At 45.0% G+C, this 18956-nt stretch overlaps 1 protein-coding gene across 5 annotated transcripts in view; it reads right to left on the minus strand.

The window, feature by feature from the left end:
- LOC135908928 (zwei Ig domain protein zig-8-like) overlaps positions 1-18956 on the minus strand; it is a 215479-nt gene that overhangs the window by 62468 nt on the left and 134055 nt on the right. The window contains exon 1 of one of the 5 annotated variants that reach the window (XR_011511310.1): positions 9731-10103. The exons of 3 other annotated variants lie outside the window; for them this stretch is intronic. The gene's annotated coding sequence lies outside the window, so the exon portion shown is untranslated. Of the gene's footprint in view, positions 1-9563; positions 9640-9730; positions 10104-18956 lie in introns of those variants that run through there. One more of the 5 variants, XR_011511309.1, reaches the window with a different exon arrangement.

Here is an 18956-nt window from a genome sequence, read left to right on the forward strand (position 1 = left end):
CAGGCGTTCATGAATGGCAGCGATGAAGGTCTCGATATATAGATAGCTTAAGAAGCCAACAAACAAAGACACCAAGGAAAACATAGGGGAAATTACTTGTACTTACTAATTGAAGTAAAGAAATGGTAAATTAATAGAAATGACAGTGGATGAAAAAGCAGCTGGCCGCAAGTGGAATACAAATCCACGCCTTGGCATTACGCGTTCAATGCTATTACCAATTCAGCTACCACGGCACTGCTTTCCCATCCACTTTCTGGAGTATTTATGTCTTACTAATAGAAATAACCCTGGGAATCTTAGCCAGTGCCACCACTCACAAACACTGGTGGCGATTGAGCCAAACGCTCTTCAATCTAACACTCATCTCATCTAACACACACAAAAAGGGATAAACGGAAATGCAACCAGCAATTTTTATTCAGCTTCAGACAATTGGTGGACAATATAGTATTAACAATAATGGCATGTAAAGCCTAGAGTCTATGGGCAAAGAACGAAATCTGGTTAATAAAGAAAAACAAATTTTAAACGTATCGCTGCTGTGACATGAAAAATTTACCTACTTCTTGCTTCTTCTTTTTTATATGGTACTTAGGAGATGTAGCTTTTAGTTGGCGCCGGCTACTTCTTTTTACATAGAGGATAAATAAATAATTAACTTAAACACATTAAACTCAAAATAAACGCAAATCATAACACAAAGTCCACTCACAGAAGTACACTAATTACACACTAAAACAATGTTAACTCCAAATCATACTTCTCGTATTGACCTAATGTAACACGAGTGTCAATAAATTAATGTGACGTCAGAAAGATAAGTAAACGAGAGGGAAGGAAACTAAATATGCGCTGTAACTAAGAAATCGCGATTTGAAATGCGTCCCTTGCTGCGTTTCCACAGTTGGACGGATAGAGAGGACTATTCACTTAACATCACTATACGCAACGCTACACACCCGTTTTTAGAGTAGTTAAGGGGCTTCCGTTCATGCACAATGGTTTTTGTGTCCTTCCTATGACCACAGCATTCATGTCATGCTGAGTAAGATCAAACGAGAATTGACCTACTGAAGTGGCGTCAAATTAATGTTTGTTAATGTTAATATATATATATTAACTTAATATTGTAACTTAATATTAATATTAACTTAATTAATGTTAATATATATATATATATATATATATATATATATATATATATATATATATATATATATATATATATATATATATATATATGCACACACACGCTCGCTTTCTCATTCCATCGGTGTGTTGGCGGGGGTCACCATGCCATATAAGGAAAAACGTATGCCGTGTACTTCTTTTTCGCCTTAAGGGATTTAGTCTGTCGGTCTTGGCATATCGTCCAGTCTTTTCTCAGTAGAAGTTGGGGGTAACTCCATCAGACAGGGTGCCAGTAAGCTAGCGCAGGAGACGGAAGATCTGATCAAGAAATGCCAATGTATGAAAGCGTTGAACCCTACAGCTAGAATAGAACTGGCAGAACTTTCCAAGTTAATCAACAAGCGTAAGGCAGCTGTCATAAGGAAGTATAATATGGATAGAACGGAACATGCTTTCAGGAACGAAGGAAGCCTAAAAGCCGTGAAGAAGAAACTAGGAATAGGCAAGAGTCAGTTGTATGCGTTAAGAGACAAAGCCGGCAATATCATTACTAATATGGATGAGATAGTACAAGTGGCTGAGGAGTTCTATAGAGATTTATACAGTACCAGTGGCACCCACGACGATAATGGAAAATAGTCTAGAGGAATTCGAAATCCCACAGGTAACGCTGGAAGAAGTAAAGAAAGCCTTGGGAGATATGCAAAGGGGGAAGGCAGCTGGAGAGGATCAGGTAACAGCAGATTTATTGAAGGATGGTGGGCAGATTGTTCTAGAGAAACTGGCCACCCTGTATACGCAATGCCTCATAACGTCGAGCGTACCGGAATCTTGGAAAAACGCTAACATAATCCTAATCCATAAGAAAGGGGACGCCAAAGACTTGAAAAATTATAGACCGATCAGCTTACTGTCCGTTGCCTACAAAGTATTTACTAAGGTAATCGCAAATAGAATCAGGAACACCTTAGACTTCTGTCAAGCAAAGGACCAGGCAGGATTCCGTAAAGGCTACTCAACGATACAGCATATTCACACTATCAGTCAGGTGATAAAGAAATGTGCGAAATATAACCAACCCTTATATATAGCTTTCATTGATTACGAGAAATCGTTTGATTCAGTTGATAACTCAGCAGTCATGGAGGCATTACGGAACCAGGGTGTAGACGAGCCGTATGCAAAAATACTCAAAGATATCTATAGCGGCTCCACAGCCACTGTTGTCCTCCATAAAGAAAGCAACAAAATCCCAATAAAGAAAGGCGTCAGGCAGGGAGATACGATCTCTCCAATGCTATTCACAGCGTGTTTACAAGAGGTATTCAGACACCAGAATTGGGAAGAATTGGGGATAAGAGTTAGTGGAGAATACCTTACTCGCGATTCGCTGATCATATTGACTTGCTTAGTAACTCAGGGGACCAATTGCAATGCATGCTCACTGACCTGGATAGGCAAATCAGAAGGGCGGGTCTAAAAATTAATCTGCAGAAAACTAAAGTAATGTTTAACAGTCTCGGGAAGAGAACAGCAGTTTACGATAAGTAGCGAGGCACTGGAAGTGGTAAGGGAATACATCTGCTTAGGACAGGTAGTGACCATGGATCCGGATCATGAGACGGAATTAATCAGAAGAATAAGAATGGGCTGGGGTGCGTTTGGCAGGAATTCTCAGATCATGAACTGCAGGTTGCCATTATCCCTCAAGAGAAAAGTGTGTGACAGCTGTGTCTTACCAGTACTCACGTACGGGGCAGAAGCATGGTGGCTTACGAAAAAGGTTCTGTTTTAATTGAGGATGACGCAACGAGCTATGGAAAGAAGAATGACGGGTGTAACGTTAAGGGATAAGAAAAGAGCAGATTGGGTGAGGGAACAAATGCGAGTAAATGACATCTTGTTATTATTATTATTATTATTATTATTATTATTATTATTATTATTATTATTATTATTATTATTATTATTATTATTATTATTATTATTATTATTATTTGTTTTGAACACATATACACAGTTTACAGGAAAGAGAAGGTGACGAGCAGGCTGGCAACTGCCACCGGAAGGGGCACAACGCCTGCCCAGTCTTCTGAAGAGAGGTGACAGCAGCACAGAAATGGAAGATAGGAAGGAGGGATGACATCTTAGTTGAAATTTTCAAAAAAATAAATGGGTGAAAACCGATTGTCATTAAGGGTTACGGACTGGATTCCAAGGGAAGGAAAGCGTAGCAGGGAGAGGCAGGAAGTTAGGTGGGCGGATGAGATTAAGAAGTTTGGAGGGACAATGTGGCCACAATTAGTACATGACCGGGGTAGTTGGAGAAGTATGGGAGAGGCCTATGCCCTGCAGTGGGCGTAACTAGGCTGATGATGATGATTATGATGATGATGATGATGCTTACATTTCCTTTGGTGGTGTTCAATTTTAATGCTTCCCTGATATTTGTGCCTTCCAGGTCTGTTTCCGGGTTAATGCCGTTACATTCTGTTGTGAGCATTGAACCTTCAACATTGGACATCTGCACATGGCGCCAACCTTTCAAACTTCTCCCTCCATTTTTCCTTCTGACGCACATAACCTATAGCCTCAAAATAGTAAACCAGTTCACTTTGCTGACGAGAACGGCTGCTAGCGAAACGCCTGATCAAGATGTCTTAATTTACCTGACCGAAATGAACGTTTGTAACTTTTGTTTTAGTATTGATGAACTTTCTTTCTTGGTCTCTCGGGTTTTCTACATATTGAAACTGCTCGGCAGCGGGCAAGCTTGGTAGGCCGCGTGTTGCAAGCCTCTTAACACTTTTTGCGCCTCCATACTTGCGGTTATTGAACGTCATGCCTTCGGCAGCAGTCACGTCCGGGCACAGGGGGCGGGAAAGCGTGCTCTAGTTGCAAGAAAGACTAACCATGCGGATGCGCTCGTTTCTATGCTAACGGTTGCGTCCGCGTCTTTGTACGAGGTGTGCTCGCGACGGAGGTGACTCGTAACCTAAAATAACGTTCAATACGAACGGCGAAGGTACACTCCTCCGATACGATTCGTTTCCAAAGAAGACCCGAGTACCATGTGTGCTTGACTTGGCAGTGACATTACGGTGGTCGTGGTTGTTTTCACCAAAGCTAGCCCAGAAATTAAGCGCGGAGGAGGATAAGTATATCAATAAACGCGAAACAGCAAGCAGCGCGCCAGTCTGAAAATTAGTCTAAAATATCCGAATTTATACTTTCTTTTCGCGCTTTTGCTCATACCTTGCTTAACTTCGCCAAGGCATCTTCTACTAAAACATACTGCGTATTTAACGGCACACTTAGTATCGCATGGTGCCGAGGTTTCAAACCTAGCATTTTTTTTTCTCGCACACTGTCGAGTGTTATCCTAATATCTTGTAATGTTCACCGGAATCTATTGCTGTTTGAATACTCTGATGTACATAAATCCTCGAGGGACGGATTTCTTGAGACTACTCCAGCGTCTGACAGCAACATGTAGCATTAAGCGCCATGAAATTAAATTTCTGCCTAGGGATGTTTTATTCTCAGTGTTTTCTGTCCAGTTTTCTGCGCAGTCCTTGTTGTCAACAGTTATTGCGGTGTTAACTTGTTCTAATGCAATGCTTTTCCGATGACTTCTGCAGATAGCTGCGAATAAGGATGTAATGTTCAAGCAAAATAAGTAATGTTACCAAAACACCTAAACTGGTTGAACGGAACGGACACTAATGTTGAGGTGAACTGTTCTTCCTTGATATATACAGATGAAAGACCGCATGGAAGACATTCTTTGCATATTTTCAGCGTGGCGTGCAAGTTACCGCAGTGTTCATGCCGCACCGTCTGAAAGTTGCGCTGACTGTCCGAAATTCCTTCCCGGGTTACTACTAATCAAAGTGGACGTCTCACGGAACGCGCTTGCGCCATAATACCATTATGGTTACAACGATACGTAAGACGAACTTGTTTGAACCCAGGGTAACCGAAAGAGACCGAGATACGCCCGAATAACATACCGTATAGTTGCCTTTTTGCGAGAGCAGAGCGGCGTCTGTATTAGGTTCACCTTCTACTTTTTGTGCTTGCAGGCGGCGAGGAGAGCATATAAAAGAACGATTTGCAAACGCTGATTGATTGATTGAATAATTGATTGATTGATTGATTGATTGATTGATTGATTGATTGATTGATTGATTGATTGATTGATTGATTGATCCTTATACAAGGGCCTTGCCAGATGTGGATGCGGGCAGCCGCCTAAAGGTTACCCCTCGTATATGCAGACGGGAAAATCCTGCTGATTTGGATTGAGTACTTCGTCGTCGTTTGATAGGTATTTAGTACAGGTCTTAATTGAGCTGTGGTATTGTACTTGTCAATGTGGGGAGGAAAGATGCCTCAACATTCCATGCACTAGTGTCCTTTCTATAAGAATATTTAGAGCTTCCTTTTTTATGGAAGGACGTTTTGATGATATCAGAAAGGAATATTATTACGAATGACATCATTCGCGTCACAGTGACATATTATTTTTTTTGTCCAGAAATGGTCTACAACTGACGTTAATATATCCCACGAACAATCGTGTGCCAGCACTTTCAATGGCGAGTCATTATAAGCATGAAGAATTCAATATCTGCGAGAATTTAAAGCAGAATTAAATATCGAAAGAGCGAGTTCATGGAAAATTGGAATTCATGGAAATTCACATTGAGCATTCATGCACATTGTGCATATCACCTTTCACAAATCTTATGCGTTGTTTGATTTACTCTGCGTTGTGTTTGTGAGCGCAGTATATTGTATTTCTGGTGTCTTGTGCATTATTATCGCAGCTGATTCCTTTAAAACGCGGTATGGGACGCACATTCTTAATTTTGGCCTCCTTCGGTAAGAAATAGTAGTAAATTAGGAAGAGAAGAGAAAACGCCAAGTGGAGTGGGAGCAGAATAAAAAAAAGTAATAGGGTAATCTTGGGACTTGTTGAGCGTACTTTCATGTTGAGACAGGCGCTATTTTAGCCGTATGAGTCTTCAGGGCTTCAGAGCGAAATACCGTACGCTTCCAGTTTTTTTCTTTTCATGTCCGCATCATTATCGTCTAGCCAGCGCACTTTCAAATAACTGTTTCGACTGCGAAACTAGAAGCACGTTCCTTTGCGTACTGCATCGTAATTGTCTTATCTTTGACGACTAGTTTATAAACAAAAGTATAGATGCTGTGTCCATTTGGTTACGTAATCAATATTGTTTATACGCTCTTATGCAATTTAAAAAAACCTAAACAGCGACCTGAATAGCGGCGTTTATATAATCTCATTTCATTTCCTATCATTGATAACACGTAAAATAATCAGTAGCTAGTGACTCGCCCACGCTCAGAAAACAGCTTTTCTTCGCCGTCTACTAAGAGCCTTTTCTGCTGTTTCGCAACTATTCCATTTCACCGAACAGTTACGGAGAACTGAGTCTGCGGAAAGGAACGAAAACAAAAGAAGGGCGGTTTCACAAGCACGCTCTAGCGGATATCCCATTCCTCGCCTAAGTCCAACGCTAAGCACGCTGGAAATGAGGTTCGCGAGGTCGCAGTAAATCTGGGGATGATCTTTCGCGAAATCCTATTTATTGAAGCCATAACGCACCAGAAAAGCCGGGCAACGAAAGCGCCGACACGCGCGAAGCGAATTTCCCCCGACAGTTGGCGAGACTGGGAAGATGGACCTCGTATGAACTGGGTCGTCAGGAACGCAGGGCCGTGGCCTAGCAGGACAGGATGAACACAGGATAGCTCTGTCTCTCATCAGTACTTCGTCATTAAGTCTGATTATCAATGTTTGCGCACCTTTATTCAGCGCTATGAATCGAAGATGCAAGTATACAAGATTTTAAATGAAATTTTCGTGAGGATTCTTGCTCGGATGGACGGGCGGACCACACGACCGACCGACCGGCCGACTGACCGACTGTGACTGGTTGACTTATTGACTGACTCACCCAGTATATTTGATTTGATTTGATTTTGCTCAGTGGTAGTGAGAACCTGGGAAAAATGTGGAATTACCTAAACCATATGACAAGGTAGTCGATAGTCTAGAAAACGCAGAGATTGGGCAATTATATATTTGGATTTCAACCTTCGATACTAAAGTTGAAATTGCCCGGCCACGGCGGCCCCATTTCGATGGGGCGAAATGCGGAAACACCCGTGTACATAGATTTAGGTGCACGTTAAAGAGCCCCAGGTGGTCGAAATTTCCGGAGGCTTCCACTAAGGCGTGCCTCATAATCAGAAGGTGCTTTTGGCACGTGAAACCCCATTATATATATTTTTTTAAGTTGAAATTGCTGGACAGCTACCTGTATTTTCCATCGGCTTGTTCTAGAGCCCGGAAAAGAAAACTCTAGGAATAGAAATACGTCTATAAAAGTAGGCACTAATCCTACAGGTTGGTGTTGCGCCAATTGCTTTGCGTATATCGCGAAGCAGGCAATCATTTCATAACTTAGAGTTCAGTCGCAATGGTTCTGGATCTAAACAATAATTTTGATCTTGTGATCAGAGCTTTGTGATCAAAGTCGTCCTTTTTTTTGTCATGCCATGTACCCCGGTTTTGCTCCGAGCTTTGGGAGCAAATAAGAAGTATTGAAAAAACAAATCAGAACACCAAGGTACCGCTGTCCGAGCTGAGCGAATCTGATGATTTTTACCTAACAAAAGATGCAAGATTGGTGTCTCAGGCGGTCGCATTGCTCAATCAATACCGCCAAGCTAGCTCTCTCCGGCACCCAGTGTGGGAATGCAGCTCCGCAGGCACGCCGGGTAGCGTCGGCATCGCCATTGTCATCGTCATTGTCATGCCCATGGCCCGCAGTGCTTTGCTGCTGAGAGAATGCAGGAAGAAATCGTCTGAGCTAGGTACCGGCGACAGCAACAACGTTAGGAAGAAAGGAAGTAATGTCGATGCAGTGTAGAAGAAGCACACAACCGTGCCGGGGAACACGGTGAAGGCTCGACCGAGTCAGGAGTGAATACACCGAGGCCCGAAGCTGTCCCCGGTAGCGGGCGAAAGAGAAGGAAGAGAACGGCCTAGGGTTAGGGTGAGTCCTTACAGAGGTTATTTGGCTCCCCCCCCCCCCCCCGAGACACGGCTGCCGCAGCGTGGTACGTGCGTCGTCGAACAATAGAAGAAAAGGATGGAGCCCAAAACTGAGTCAGAAGTAAAATGGTGGAGAAATAGATGCGGAAAAAGAAGCGAGTTAGGCAAAGCCCTTCGGATCATTGATACGCCTCGGTCGGATTCGGGATATCGAGGCGCCTCTAGACAGCCAGTGTCGTCTGCATCGGACCGCTTTGTTCAGCGCTATGCATCGATCACGAGTCGATGTCTCGCGCTCACTCGCGTGCGCGCCGTCCTTGCTTGCTTGTCTGTTTGCTCATTTGTTTGTTTGTCTGTTTGTTTGTTTTATTTTACTATTTCGGGGTTTTGTGTATTGAATATATAGCGTGTGGGCATCGTTGGTCGATTGTCTTTCTGTGCGCGGTTGTATGCTCCGGCGTGCTTCTGTCATGTCTGACAAAGCCGGGGGACACGAGACGGAAAAGAGGTCTTTTTTTTTTTGCGCTTCCACGCTTCACAGTTTTACGTCTCTACCAAAGGCTCTTTTGTTTTTCTTGCTTTCGTATGACGCCAGTGGTGCTATGTTCTACAAACTCGCTTTCAGATTCAACAGTGAGCTAGCAAAGGTTAACATTTAGGCAGCCAGTCAGATAGGCGGAATGTCCTACTCAACCGATTTTTGTGCACGTTGAACGAAAAATAGATTAGACCGCGTGAGAAGACATCGCATGAGGCGAGATGGAACACACGCTGTCGTGATTTATGTCTCCACATCCTACGTGGATAAAATTTCGGGCATAGATACGGGACGCCCATGCACGCAGTAATTGGCCGGTGGCATTATATATTCATTTTCTTGAATATTTCTGGCAAATATAGAACTTTACACGCTGGATTGCCCGGCCTTACCGACTCGCAACAGGTAAAGGCTATCAGAACACGAATCAGAGAAGAGCAAAAATTGCAGTGATTTCATTTTAGGCATTGGTAATGTGTATGATTTTGTCGATGCCCCTGTCACATCGGTCAGGCAATTTCTACTGCACTAATTATCCCATCATAGTCTCGTCTCAAACATGCTACTATCTCAGGAGAGCACGTTGTTGGGCGAGTTGGTCGTACATACTTAAAGAAGGCAATTGCGCTAAAAAAGACACGGACGAGTTTTTTAGCGCAATTCCCTTCTTTAAGTATGCTACTATCTCGTCCCGCGGGCACCACCGCTTATATTCGCCGAGCTGCAGGCCATCTATGAGCCATTGACCCCCTTGTGATCAATACCACTACAAGACACATCAAAACTAGTTATACACACAGATCGGGTCTGAGCCGTGAAACGCCTTCGCAAGGTACTGAACAGACAGCCTTTCGCCGACAAAGGGCATCGCGAAGTGTCGATGTTCCCGTGCACAGTGCAAACTGTTCGGATGCAGCGTTCATCTTCACCAGGACACATGCCGGCAGACACAGCCAGTTACCAACCTCCAGTTATATATCCACTGCCACTCTTCACGCAACACCCTCGATCATGTGACTATCAAACAAGGAAATCCACCTCCTGCCCGGTCTTTCTCGCCCCGAGGAGGTTGCGTTAAGAAGGATACATGCGGGTGCTCCATTGACGTCAACTGCAGCGTGTCTGTAGGCTCCGGATTGTAAGCCAGGCTTCGGCGCAACCTGCCGCTTTTGTCCTCGACGCCCTCACAGATCTGCCGCACCTCTTGCAAAATTGTACCGGACTGCGCTAAGCAAGCGTCCATACCTATCACCTGAAAAGCCGCCCACCTGACTATACCACCTGTGGATTTATGGCCTGCACCATACATACTAATGAGATTTTATCGGACATAACCAAACATACAGGCATATATAACTTGCACGTGCGAAGCGTTTTATGCCGCAAGGCAAACTTTTCAATAAAAACAAAATTTCATTTTATATTCCCACTCGCGTAAACAATTCGACAGCTAGAATTGGTTCAGAAAAGCGCCGCGTGAAATTACTGCCTGATAATAAAGCACTGCTCGTAATATAATGGGAAGCTATTTCGAGCCGCAATTGAGATCCAGATGAGGCGATGCCTGCGCGAACATTCACATCGCGCAGTGAATCGCGCGCACACTTTGCGGGTGAATGCGAACCCTTTGATGAGGCTCACAAAAGGGGCCGCTCTTCAAGCGCGCGCCTGGCGCCATGCTGACGAGCGAGTTGCGCAGTGCGCATATAGGCGCCGGCTCGGCGGCTCCACTTCCGCGTCTGATTGGTGCGCTGATTGATGTGGAACAAGACCGATGATTAGCGCTGCGGTAGCGACACAAACGCGTTTTTTTTCTCTGTTTACTATACAGTTAATGCTTTGAACGGCGTTTCTTTACTTTTGTGCATGACTGAAGAATGCTCGAAAGGCTTCTGGCTAGTCACGCGGACGCACGTGGGCAAATATTGATTCATGCCTGCTCCATGAACGGCCTCAAGTCCGGATGGCATTCGTGCTGACATTGCAAACAGGAGTGTCCAAATCCCACCGCAGGGTCCGCAGGAACGGTCATTTTGTATCACGCTGGATTGTTAAAAGAGCCATGTTCACCTGTGGACCCTCTGTTTTTTTTAATAATTGCGGTATACTTATGGTTATAACCTTTCACATTTGTCTTGCTGCTTTCTGTTATGTACGTTCGCTTGAATGCACTTTAGTTAAGTTACATACGTTATGGATACCCCGCTGCATGTGTCTACATATTACATTGTTTATGACTGTGCTGGATTTTTCTACTGCGTTTGCGCATGTTTTGGGGAGGCACCTCCGTTTTCTGCCCTCGCAAGGGAAGCAGAGGCCTTTAGACGTCCTAATTTGATGGGTAAGTGTGCAATAATGACGGCAAGGAAACGTAACGAATATCCGAAAGACGAAAACAGTCAGCACGCCTCGCTGTATTTTGCATTCCAGGAGGATTTGTCCTGTGACGTTGATGATGTGACCGTCATTACATGAAATCTGTAAAGAAAACTGATTAGTTTTTCCTTTTCGGGTAGCTCGACGTTTAGCAAAAAAAGATGTTGCCTAGTTCGTACCTTCCTTTGAGCCCGGAACACCCACTTACAACCTGAGTGGAATAAATAGGCAGGGCATATGCGTGTTTCCTGATGTCATGGTTTCAAATGTGATCAGAGTCATAGAAAAGAACGGAAGAAAAGAAAAAAGAGCATACACACAGCTGACGTCGAAAACGGAAGCGCATTGGGTGTTTCGCAAAAAAAAAAAATCAAGGTGCTGGGTGATATCAATGTCCGCTGTCACAAGTTACCGGATAGCGACCCTGTAACAAGTTTTGTTAACCACGATGAGTTCATATGCGAGTGAGACCTTTCGTCAAACCATCGACAAAGGGTTATGTGATACTAGAAGTTAGTCGCTCTGAAAATCATGCGTTAGGAAGGTCACTTACTTAGCATGTGAAGCTCACGTATAAGCTCACGTTCGATGTTTCTTCCCGAAGGCGCTGCAGAGCTGGAGGTGCTCGAAGCTCAAAATCGTGAGTGAAATTTGTAGTGATTTGACCGTGTGCACAAAGAGCTCGCGGTAGCACACTTCTGACGCATGCCGTCCAGCACACTTAAGGGCACCAACTGCAGCCTCGACCCCCTCTCCCACGTTATTCGATTTCTCCTCGTTTTCCCAGCGCGTCACTTTAGTACTGTTCAAAATTTTAGAACGGTAGATACGTGGCCATAAATAAGCTGGTGGTTTTCAAGTAATTGTGAGCCCTACAGCGCACAAACGTACCATGGCCCAAGTGCAGCGGCGTCACTTCCGCCGTTACCGGTGTCCAGGGGAAAAAGAAAGCTACTGTGTGAGCCACCTGGCCGCCTTTTCATTTAATGGTTTGGAACCTGCAATGATCGATGGCCACCAAGTTTAAAGGACCATATGATATTGTGGTCTCCCCACTCCGTTAGACGATTTAAGATGTGAGCCATGTACCACAGCTGATCACTCCCAAAAGTGCAACCTCAAACACCAGATTTCGAGGTTCGCTCCATAGATATCGACAGTGATCAAATCTAACGTTAGTAGGTTCTTGCAATCATGAGGCCCACCATGATTGTAATACAGGCACACATGCTGCTGAGAAAGACACGCGCACCAGCGGAATAAACTGCAATTCCTGAGCACTCTCGTTGCAGTTATAGTAAAATTACAATTTACTTATGAGCACTGTATCCTCAGCCCCCACGGTTTTAAGGAGAAGACAGGCACACATCCACCTCGTATTTAGTATGTGCCCTGCGATTGCTCGGCTGGACCACCATCCACGAAATGTGAGGGATAGACTGTGGTCGCGCTGTTTATAATACACCCACTGGTACGGGTGGGAGTGCAGTGCAGTTCCACCGTCCGGTAGCACTACCACCATGGCGTGGTACCTGTAGCGGTACCTCGTGTCAGCTAGCATTTTGAGCCGCTGTCTTGGATATGCTGCGCCTCTGATCTAAGACCCAGACGCTGTCATTTTAGGCCCTGCGGGCCTCTCAGAATAGATTTGATGGTTCATACGCCTCATTCTCATCCACAATTCGCCCAGTAAGACTGTATTTCATATAAACCTCTACTAGGAATGGAATTTCCTACCAACATTTTAATGCGTTTATATTTCTGTGGGAACTAACCACGATTTTTTTTTAGGCTGTTTAACCTTTTTCGTTGGCGGATCCAGGAGAAAGTGCAGTTTTACGCAGCGGTAAAAACCGCGCGGTGCTACCGGTGGTAAGGGCAGCGTTCCCGCATTCTTCTCTCGTCACAGCTAGCGTTTTGAGCGGTTGTCCATTAGACGCTGCGGCTCTGGATGCAGGCGCTGTGTCTTTGCGACTAGAGACGGTTGCAGCCACTACATGGGGTCCTGAAATGGCCCTTGAGAAAGCAGCGCTCGAAATACTGGTTGGCGCTAGTGAGCGTCTAAGCGGATGCGCACGGGTAAAGCCGTGCAACCATGTTGCCAGAAATAACCACCTTCCAAAGCATGCTAAACGTATTCTTGGAAAGCAATCTTCGTTGGTTGTTCATAAATCTATAGGTCTGAGCTTAACAAGAACGGCTTTAAATGGACTGTATTCTAATGTTCTTGCACAAGCAGCGGAGTGCCATTGCGAGCCACCGAGGAATCTTGTCGATTCCAGTTCTCGCGTTATACTCGTGGCTGCTGACACACGCAGGTTTCGTGCTGCATGTCTGTGTTCATTATGGCGAAACCGATTCGCGGAGTGCAAAGGTATCCCGAAACAAAAAGACCTACCTGCTACGGCCTGCTACGTAGTCACCACACGTTATGCGCGACAGTAGATTTCCTTCGTTCGGTAGATCTCATTTTTTTTATTTTTGCATCCGAGCTTCCGTTGGAGATGAAAAGAAAAAAAATCAGCCATAATATTGAGGAGCCGCCCAGAATTTTAAAAGATCACTGTCGTTTCTTTCGCTTGTGGTGAGCATTTTTTTTCGGTTTCTTGAGACACGACACGGGGGGAAGCGTTGTGTGTTTTCCAGTAGCTCATCAATCTTTAGCGGGCGCGCGACCATGCGGTCGTTGCGACAGAGAGGATTGGTGTGGGATGCCGCAATTTTGCTTTTCCTTGCGCTATGGGGTTTGAAACTTTGTCCCCTCAAGTAATAAAAGAAAACCCAGAGCTCTCTTATGCTCGCCTTTCTCGTGTTCTTTTCTTTATGTATCTGTGTCTGCGGGCCGCTTTCAACAGCAGACGCCTGAATTTTTTATGAGCTTCATTCTCCACATGTCTTCTTTTCGATCAGCCTTCGCAGACATTTACACAACAAAGTTTCTTTCTTTTGTTTCTTCTTTTTTTAAAGCCAAAAGATTATGATACTACTGGCAGGAATAGATAACTGTGCTAAAACCGACAATCAAGTACTTTCGTTGCGCAGTAAAATATACCTTATATGTCGCCTATAGGCAATGAAACAGTGAACCAAAATCTAAGCATGATGACTTGAGGAAAACTCGTGTTAAATGACGCGCGTTCTTTAACAGGTATTACATCGTTGCAGTCGACTGATATGTGTTCGTGTGCATATGTGTTGAATTGAATTCAATTCTGGGGTTTTACGTAGTGAAACCACGATTTGATTATGAGGCACGCCATGGGGGGCTCTGGATTAATTTTCACCATCAGGCAATCTTTGACGCGCCCCCAATGCACGGTACACGGGTGTTATTGCATTTGGCCCCCACCTAAAGGCAGCCGCCGCGGCTGAATTTTTATCCCACGACCTCGTGCTTAGCAGCGCAACACCGCAGCTGCTAAGCGCATATGTGTGTTGTGTGTGCGTGTATATGCGTGTGTGTTTGTGCGCGGGTGTCTGTGTGAGCGCTCGCGTGTCTGTGTGGGCGTGTGCGCATGCATATGTGTGTGTTTTTGTGCATGTGTGTGTGTGTGTGTGTGTGTGTGTGTGTGTGTTTGTGTGTGTGTGTGTGCGTGTGCGTGTGCGTGTGTGTATGCGTGTGTGTGTCGGTGTGCGTGTGTGTGTGTGCGTGTGTGATCGCTGACATTTCATACTTGCCATTATTTAATGCGGCAGAGTGGAACTCTTATTCTCCTACTTGAAGCTGCATGGCAAGCAGCTTCGCACTTGCGATTCGGAAACGAGAAGTTTCCCTGGCCCCAGTGAGGCAAAGCGCAAAGCAGCACCGTCGCCTAATTTGGGGAGCGCCTGCACTGTCACGGTGAATAAGATGGAGGGGAACAATAATCCGGCCAGGCTGCGCCTGCCGGCGCCGACGACGCGTCGCTATATTACTCCGTGGTTTATACGCGCTCGCTACCGGCAGGGATCAGGCAGCATATACATATACGCGCGAGGAGTTCCGACGCACCGTGTCTTATGCCTCCGTCGGGGTCCTCCTCCGGCCGCGCGCACGCTCGCATTCAGGTCTCCAGCTTTCGTGTATTTCTGGGCTCGTAAGAGAACCGCCTGTGCGCCAAGCATCAGCCAGCCAGCCTCGGCCGTGTCGCCACCGCACACATCTTCATGTACATCCGTCCCGAGAATTCGAGTCACGTTCGTCAGAGACGCTGCCGCCTCGCGGTTCCCTACCACTGGGCTCGAGCCGCATACCTTTTGTTTCGCGAACGGTCGCCTCTTACATTCAGATGCAGCTTGTGTATTTGTAGGCTGACGTGAAAGGAGGAATCAGTGAATCGCTTTCTGGCACGCTGGCGCCGATGGCGGTGGTGGGTCTCGGCACGCTACAGTGGGAGCGCGTGCTGGTGTGCGTGAGTGCATGCATTATTGTGGGGCGCCCGAGGGCGCAGTGCTGCATTGTACTGCTGAGGAGGTGGCGGCGCGATTAAAGAGTAGATTCGCGGGCGGGCTCTGCCGTGATTATGTACGCGGCTGGCGCACTAATTTGCAGTCGCAGCGTCGCTTTTCTCGTTGTCGGTGCCAGTGGTCAGCATTCTACAGCTCGCGTTGCGACGCTGTTTGTCAGCCTGTGCAAGTCGCAAAAAAAAAATGTTTTAAAACGTGACGATACGCACATCGTCGCTTGCAGGTGTGGGTGTGACTGTGTTGTGCATTTGCTTATGTGACTGTGTCATGCAACCAGAAATTGCCTTCGCTCACAGAACTGCAACAGCAGCATAATATATTCCTAACAGAAGGCTAATTAAATCTTTTAGTTGCTGTCACCTTTGAATAGGGTTTTATCACGACAGGAAGGACTTCCAAAAACAAGAAAGGGGCTGACAGATGGAATGGCACACTGTGATATAAAGTTTGTGAACAGGGATGAAGTGCCTCAGACAGGCTGGCCAACGTTTCGATAGGAGGACCTATCTTCCTTTGACGAAGATAGGTCCTCCTATCGAAACGTTGGCCAGCCTGTCTGAGGCACTTCATCCCTGTTCACAAACTTTATATGACAGGAAGGACTTGTATTTCTATGTGATTACTCAACGATACCAATTATTACCAGCTAGAATTAGCTAAAGCCGAGCCAAACCTCTTAACGACTAAATAAATACGCACAATTATTCGCGATAGCCAGTCGTTAGTTTTGGTGGCTATGACATATTTGGAAGCTGAAGAGCGTACATTACTTAAGCCTGTGCATTGCTAACAAAGACCAACCCTATTAACTGATCCTAAATAAATCATAATGACAATGACTACGTAAATTACGGAATAAAACAATTACCGTTCAACTTCGAACATGGTAACTCAAGATAATAATTGATGCACATGCGATTGCAAGACTGCTAGCAAATAAAAGAAAAAGCGCAACAATCTAGCGGACCTCTTTTACATTAAGTATATGAATAAAACGATTGCGGTAGAAACGTATCCCACAGTTATGCAGAGTCCTGTTGGGACAGTATGTTTTGACGGACACACTGGAAGATTAAACAGTGGGTTGCTAAAGGGCACGATGAATTGAGATATCTACAATAACATAACAACGAGTCCTTAATGCCAGCTCTTCAGAGAAAAATTTGGACCACTTTGTAGCGTTATTTTTTTGACGCTATGAGCCTCAAGTTAGCGGTACTGGAGAAAAACAAAGGCAAGACAAATTGGTAGAAAGTCCTTCCACTACTACAAGCCATGGCTGTTTTGTGACTATGGTGTTGGGCTGCTGAGCACGGAGGTCCCGGGATCGAATCCCAGCCACAGCGGCCGCATTTCCACGGGGGCGAAGTGCGAAAATACCCGTGTACTTAGATTTAGGTGTACCTTAAAGAGCCCCACGGGGTCCAATTTTCCGGAGTCCCCTACTATACGGCCTGCCTCATAATGACATCGTGGTTTTGGCACGCGAAACCGCATAATCTAATTTTTAAATAGCTACCGTTCTATTTTGTGTGTTCAAGCTAACTCACCCTGGCAGCCTCTGATAGGTTGTACACTTCTTCCAGCATCAACGTCACTGACTCTTCCTGACAGTGGCGCTGAGTGCATTAACGCCACCTGCCTTCAAGAATTATTCAATATTTTGCGACTAGCTGGACTAGTGGACAGAATGACCCGAGGTGTAGAAAGGGGACCGCGGAACGTTGTGTTCTGTTTAATTGGACGCACACCTTTGAAGCTCTTGGAGTGTAATACTGCAGGTGAAAACATGTAATAATACGTGGAAGACATATATCGAGCCTCACGAAAGAAGAAAAAGAAAGGGGGGGGGGAGTACATTGCCTTGCTTTGAATATAAGCACTTGTTTTTATTTAAATACTATATGAATTGCCGCGAAATGCTACACGCCATGGAATACGGTGGTTGCAGATAGAAAGCTGTCAACCACTGCATATTGATGAAGTAGTTATACTTTAGCGATGAACTTCTACAGTGCCAGTTGATGGCTTTCGCCCTCGAGCTGGGAACCCACTTTAGTAATATAGACGACTGCCTTCAGACTATTTAGTATATGTTTGCCCAGAGAGATATCAATCGAACATTTCCCTAAGGTTATAGTTAAGGCATATTACGAAAGCGCATGTTTTCATTCTGGAAGTTGCGAGTTTTCCTTTATTTCTCTGAGAAGTCTAGAGCAAGATTCCTTAAGTACATCTTGCCGGTGTGCGACTTGCCGCAAAATAAAAGGAAAAAGTTAGTGTCTGTTCACACACGCGTTCCAATATTCAGAACGTCTTTCGCCATTAGAGCTCCTTTGTTGAAACAGAATAAAGCGAAGTAAAAGCACGTAATAACAGATCAAACTGGAGATGTAGGAAAGCCTTCTGTTTGTATCATTGCGTGACATTTCACATTCAGGTGGTGAATTGCTCTTTCCTGATCAAACTTTCAAAACGTTGCCACATCGTTCAATCAAGCCGAGAAGCCACTATTCCGGTGTCTTAGATGGCAAAGTAGCTGAGATAGGATAAAGGTTCTAATTCCCGAGGTGCAGCTGAGAGCGAAAAGAATTTCGCAAATGCCCTCTTTGTCAGTAAGCCTCACTGAAGTACTTCAACACAAGTATGCAGACAAACTCTTCGAGCGTCAGACGTACGGGAGGTCATCAAACGTTCTAGATTTCGCAGACGGGTTGTCTAGTTTTTGCTCGCTTTCTCGATAGTTCTCCGAACAATTTTCGTTCTTGAATAGCGCAACGTCCTCCGAGGGAAAAAAGAAAAACTCTAGTATACTTAACGCGTGTTGGTGTTAGGAAACCTTACGGTGAATTGCTTTCCCTAAGGGAATTTCACAGGCATCCGTGCCCGGCAGTGTTGTCTATAAAGCCGTAGAATGGTACATTGCTCAAGCATAACCGCATTCAGCTTAGAGGACGTTGGATGAGCTTCCCGGGAATTTGGGATCTTAGTTGGCAGAGGAAGGAAACAGAAATAAATTGTGGATTCGTCGTACAAGCTGTACGTGTCATCGTTTCGTGCATCATCAAAATATTTTCTTATTTTGACTGTGCGGGCACCGATGAAAGCTTGTCTGCAGCGACTCAAAGTTGATAAAAAGCTTCAGATAGTAAACGATATATCCTCACTAATAAGCTCTCACTATGTGTTGCTCGGCTAGGTGGGTCTTACTTGCAATGCAGCAATCGCATGCGAGACGACATTCGATTAGAATAGAACAAAAATTTCCCGATAATTTTCCTTTTAAGATACTTCGCGTTCTTGAGGTGGAATTTTCTGCAATTTTCGGCCTCTCATTGGAGGCTGGGGCTTAAAGGGTAGGTACATTCT

This window comes from Dermacentor albipictus, chromosome 1 (assembly GCF_038994185.2).
Source record: "Dermacentor albipictus isolate Rhodes 1998 colony chromosome 1, USDA_Dalb.pri_finalv2, whole genome shotgun sequence".
In the NCBI taxonomy this organism is placed as follows: domain Eukaryota; kingdom Metazoa; phylum Arthropoda; class Arachnida; order Ixodida; family Ixodidae; genus Dermacentor; species Dermacentor albipictus.